The following is a 6,000-nucleotide window of genomic DNA, read 5'->3' on the forward strand; positions in this document are numbered from 1 at the left end:
TTGCTGGTTCCCGGAGTAGGGAACAGCAGAGTGTTCTTTGTCTTTGTTTTTCGGAGTAGATTAATAAAGAACTTAGGATAGGAGGACGTAGGCCTGAGTTGGCTGAACCTCGTTAAATTTGTTGTGTTCTTTATTGCTTTGTTTCGTTAAATTTGTTGTCTTCTTTATTGCTTATTTATATTCCGCTGCGTACGGGAACCAGCACAACTGGTTCCTCACACATAATCCGAAAAGAAGCAAAATTAGCCAACGATTACTTAACACTCAATTCACCCCCCCCCCCCTCTTGAGTGCCCATTGAACCTTCAATTGGTATCAGAGCCTAAGCTTCTCGAAAGAGTAACATCTAGAGGAGTTAAGAATGAGTACTCAAGAATTAAGTGCAATCGGTTATGACAACAAGTCACCCAAGTTTAATGGAAATAATTATGCTTGGTGGAAGAACAGGATCCAGAATGTTATCATGGGTATTGATTATGAATGCTGGCTCGTAGTTAAAAATGGTCCTAATATCATTCTCAAGACAGATGTTGAGGGGAACCAGGTTCCCAAGAAGGATAGCGAATTGGTCATTGCTGATTACAAGTTGCTGGAAAAGAATGCTAAGGCAATGTCAATACTACAACAAGCAATAGGTGAGACCGAAACAAATCGTATCTCTGGCTGTAGTAGTGCTAAGGAGATATGGGACACCCTTGAACTTGCGTTTGAGGGAACCAGCGAGGTAAAACGGTCTAAAATTGATTTAATCATGTCTAAATATGAATTGTTTGCCATGAATAAAAAATGAAAAAATCAATGATTGCTTTCGTAGGTTTATGACTATTGTAAATGATCTTAGATCTCTTGGTAAAAATTTATCTGACGAGGATCTTGTGAGAAAATTATTGCGTAGTTTAACAGATGCATGGACAGCCAAGGTAACAGCAGTATATGAAGCAAAGGATCTGTCTACCTTGTCTCTGGAACAGCTGATTGGTTCCCTTATGACTCATGAGATGCTGATTGACTCTAAGTCTGAGAAGGAACCAGCAAGAGGCATGGCGCTTAAGGGAACAGTAGAAGATGATGAAGATGAAATTAGCATGATTGCAAAAAGATTTGAGAGATCTCTTCGAGATCAAAGAAAGAATTTCAAAGGTAAGCATTTTAAAAACTATAAAAAATCTAACTCTAATTCTTCTTCTACAGGATGTTTCAAGTGTGGAGAAAAAGGACATCTTATTCGAGATTGTCCTAAGTGGAATGACAAACAGTCTAAATCCGGAGATAAACAAGCATACAAGAATGCCATGATAGCTTCCATGTGGGGAGACTCTGACTCAGGGTCAGATGAGGAAGAAGGATCACCCAACTCAGATGTTTGCCTAACTGCCTTTACAAACATCAAGGAAAACAGCACTGGTCCAGGAACCAGAGGGGGAACCAGTACATTCAACAAATGCTTTATGGCAAAGAAGGATGTACTACATGAACGCAAGGTAAGCTTAGAGCAAATTAGAGAAGATATGCATGAATATGATAGAGAAAATATGCTTGCTTGTATTGATTCCTTACTAGATGAATGCTATAAACTAAGTGAAACATACATAACTTGCAAAAGAGAATTAAAAGAAAAACGTGGTGAATGTAATATTGCTATTGCTAGTTGTGATCATCTAGAAGGAGTCTGTTATGAACTAAAAAATCAAGTAGCAGAACTAGAGGTTGAATTGGACAAGTGTAAAGTGGAACTAGAAAAGGAAAGATCGTTTGAACCAATTGATGGAGAAGAGGATCTGACCTCCTGGTTCCCTAGAGACTTATCAACCACTAGTGATACTCTTGATTTTTCAGTAGCTATAAGTAAAGCAAATTCGTGTACTAGAACTTCCTTGTTGAAGGCCTTTGAAACATTGGCTTACAACCTGGAAAACTCTCACAAGGAAATTGCTTCACTTAAAGCTGCACAGTTCACTGTTTCCCCTACAGGTACCAGTGTAGATGTCAGTAATACGATTGATAAGTATGAAAGTAATATTTGTGATTTGCATGCGGAAATCAATCAACTGAAAAAGGACAAGCAACCAGTGATTGTTGACATGTCTATTGACTCTATGGTTTCAAAACTTAATCTACAATTCGAAGCTTTAAAAAGTAACTTTGATTGTCTTAAAGAGAAAAACGAATTGTTAACTAAAACACTTGAAACCAGAGAAAAAGAACTTAATGATAGTCATAGACATGTGGACAAATTATTGAATGCTCAAGAATCCTTAAATTACCTGACTTCATCAAGAGGAAACAGAGGAAAAGTTGGTCTTGGTTATACTAGACAGAGAACCAGGACTAACTGGTCTCCCAGAGAAACCACCTGGATCAAAGAATATCAACGAGGCAAGTATGTCATGACTAAAGAAATGCATGTGTGTTTTCATTGTGGTAAAAATGGACATAAGATACATGAATGTCCAGCTAAGAAAATTAGTGCTAATAAGAACAGCAAGGGTGTAAAATATGTGTGGAGAAGAAAGGATCAACAAGATGTTAATGTTGTTGAAAAGGGACCCAAGTATGTTTGGGTTCCTAAAACTAATGTTTGATTTGCTCTTGCAGGCTAGAGTGAAGGGAGACACCTATTGGTATTTGGACAGTGGTTGCTCAAGACACATGTCCGGGGATAAAGATCAATTCCTTTCACTAGTGGCCTTTGATGGAGGAAGTGTCACCTTTGGGGATAACAACAAGGGAACCATCACTGGTTTAGGTAAGGTTGGTAAGACACTTTCTAACGCAATAGATGATGTTTATTATGTTGAAGGCTTGCAACATAATCTCTTGAGTATTTCTCAATTATGTGACAAAGGTAATATAGTTGAGTTTCAAGCCAACCTATGTCACATAGTTAACTCACAAACAGGAGAACTTGTATGTGAGGGAACCAGGAAGCATGATGTTTACATTACCTTCTTAGATAAAATCCCTCAAGACAAGTCCATCTGTTTGAGAGCTGTTTCTGACAATAATCAATGGATTTGGCATAAGAGGTTTGGACATGCTAGCCTAACACTTCTAAACAAACTTAAAACACGTGACTTAGTTGTAGGCCTTCCTAACATTAAGTATGAAGCTGATAAAGTTTGTTCTGATTGTGTAAGGGGGAAACAGGTCAAAAATTCTTTTAAGTCTAAAACTGTTTTGAGTACCAGCAGACCCTTCGAACTTGTACACATTGATTTGTGTGGTCCCATGAGAGTACAAAGTCGAAGAGGTCATAGATATGTCTGTGTTATGGTTGATGATTATTCCAGGTACACTTGGGTAATGATGTTACACACAAAGGATGAAACGTTTGAAGAATGGGTAACATTGGTGAAACAAGTGGAGAACCAGCTCACCCACAAGCTGGTCTCGGTAAGATCAGACCATGGTACTGAATTTGAAAATGCTAACTTTATTGATTATTGTAGGGAACATGGAGTTAATCACAACTTCTCAGCCCCTAGAACACCTCAACAAAATGGTGTTGTAGAAAGGAAGAATAGAACTCTTGAGGAGATGGCGAGGACGATGCTCATTGAGAGTGGTCTCCCAAAGAGTTTTTGGGGAGAAGCTGTTGACACTGCTTGCTATATATTGAATAGAGGTCTCATTAGACCAAAGTTAAATAAGACTCCCTATGAACTTCTTAAAGGTCGAAAGCCCAACATCACATACTTTCGTGTCTTTGGATGTAAATGCTATGTGCATAATAATGGGAAGGACCAGCTTGATAAATTTGATCCTAGAAGTGATGAGGGAATCTTCCTTGGATACTCTTCTCACAGCAAAGCATATAGAGTCTTTAATAAAAGGACTCTTCGTGTTGAGGAGAGTGTCCATGTCATTTTTGATGAATTTAACATGTCTTCTGAGATTGCGCAGGTACAACCTGATGAAGTGATTGGATTGATGGATTTCACGGGGAACCAGTATACTGGTCCCACGGATGAAGTGCAAGCAGATCTAGGCCTACCAAATACTCCACCAGATGATAATGATGAAGTGCCTAGAGAAGAAAATGAAGATAATGAGGACTCTGAAGGGGAACCAAGTCCTGATGGTTCCTCAAATAATAGACAGGTAATGAGTTCAGGGGAACAGAAGAAGGTACCACCCCTGAACCTGAGGTAAGTAATGATAGAGGAAACAGCATGAATGTGAATCCTCCTGGCTCCTCAGAAGAAGGAGAGATCCATGAACATGCTGGTTCCCAACTTAATGAGAAAGCACAAAACAGTCTTAATTTTAAAAGTTATAGATATCAATCTTCTCATCCCACTGATCAAATAATTAGTGATATAAATAAGGGGATTCAAACGAGAACAAATGTTTTTCAAAACTTTTGTGCTTTCTATTCTTTCCTGTCTAATGTAGAGCCTACTGACTATAAAATGGCATTGACTGATCCTGATTGGGTACTAGCTATGCAAGATGAGTTAAATCAGTTTCAGAGGAACCAGGTTTGGCACCTGGTTCCCCGTCCCAAGGAAAGATCAGTCATTGGCACTAGATGGGTCTTTAGAAACAAGTTAGATGACCTTGGTACTATAGTCAGAAACAAAGCAAGGCTAGTGGTGCAAGGGTACAATCAACAAGAAGGAATTGACTATGATGAGACGTTTGCACCAGTAGCTAGGCTAGAGGCTATTAGGATTTTAATTGCTTATGCTGCTCACATGAATTTTAAGCTGTTTCAGATGGATGTAAAGACTGCCTTCCTCAATGGATATTTAAAGGAAGAAGTATATGTGGAGCAGCCACCTGGTTTTGAAGATGCACTGTTCCCCCAACATGTGTACAAGTTGGACAAAGCATTATATGGGTTGAAACAAGCTCCGAGGGCTTGGTATGAAAGATTGTCCAATTTCTTGATGGCAAATGATTACAAGAGGGGAACAGTAGACAAGACCTTGTTCATAAGAACCAGGGGGAAACACTTGATTGTTGTACAAATTTATGTTGATGATATTTTATTTGGTGCTACTAATCAGGTTTTATGTGATGAATTTGCTAATCTTATGCAGAGTGAATTTGAAATGAGCATGATGGGAGAACTAGGATTCTTCCTAGGGCTGCAGATTAAGCAAATGGATGATGGAATAATGATCCATCAACAAAAGTACTTAAAAGAGCTGCTGAAAAAATTCGGCATGGAGAACAGCAAAGCTTATGATACACCTGTTCCCCCATCTACAAAATTAGATGCTGATCTTAAGGGAAAAGATGTTGAAGCTTCTCTTTATAGAGGAATGATAGGTTCTCTACTTTACCTAACAGCTAGTAGACCTGACATTGTGTTTTCTGTTGGTTTGTGTGCTAGGTTTCAAAGCAATCCAAAGGAATCTCACTTGAAGGCTGTTAGAAGGATACTTAGGTATCTTGTAGGAACAGCAAATCTGGGATTGTGGTACCCAAAGGCAGTACCATTGATCTTATTGGATACACAGATGCAGATTATGCTGGTTTCTTAGTTGATAGAAAGAGCACATCAGGTATGGCACACTTTCTTGGCTCTTGTCTAATTTCATGGGGTTCTAAAAAGCAAAATTCAGTGGCCCTATCCACAGCAGAGTCTGAATATATAGCTGCAGCTTCATGCTGTTCCCAGCTACTGTGGATAAGGAACCAGCTGAAAGATTTTGGTGTTATTTATAAAAGTGTTCCTATTTTCTGTGATAACACTAGTGCAATCAATATTTCAAAGAATCCTGTGCAACACTCCAAGACAAAACACATTGAAATAAGACACCATTTTTTAAGAGACAATGTGGAAAAAGGATTGGTGGAGATGTTGTTTTGTAAAAGTGAAGATCAAATTGCTGATATCTTCACAAAGCCTTTGTGTAGAGAGTCTTTTTGTAGGTTAAGAGTCCTTTTAGGTCTAGTTAGATTTTAGGTATTGGCTTCAATTACTTCCTTCAATGATTGGTTAGAATGGTATTCTCTTGTATAGTGTGTGTACATACTTATGTTGATATC

The sequence above is a fragment of the Chenopodium quinoa genome, unplaced genomic scaffold (assembly GCF_001683475.1).
Source record: "Chenopodium quinoa cultivar QQ74 unplaced genomic scaffold, ASM168347v1, whole genome shotgun sequence".
In the NCBI taxonomy this organism is placed as follows: Eukaryota; Viridiplantae; Streptophyta; class Magnoliopsida; order Caryophyllales; family Amaranthaceae; genus Chenopodium; species Chenopodium quinoa.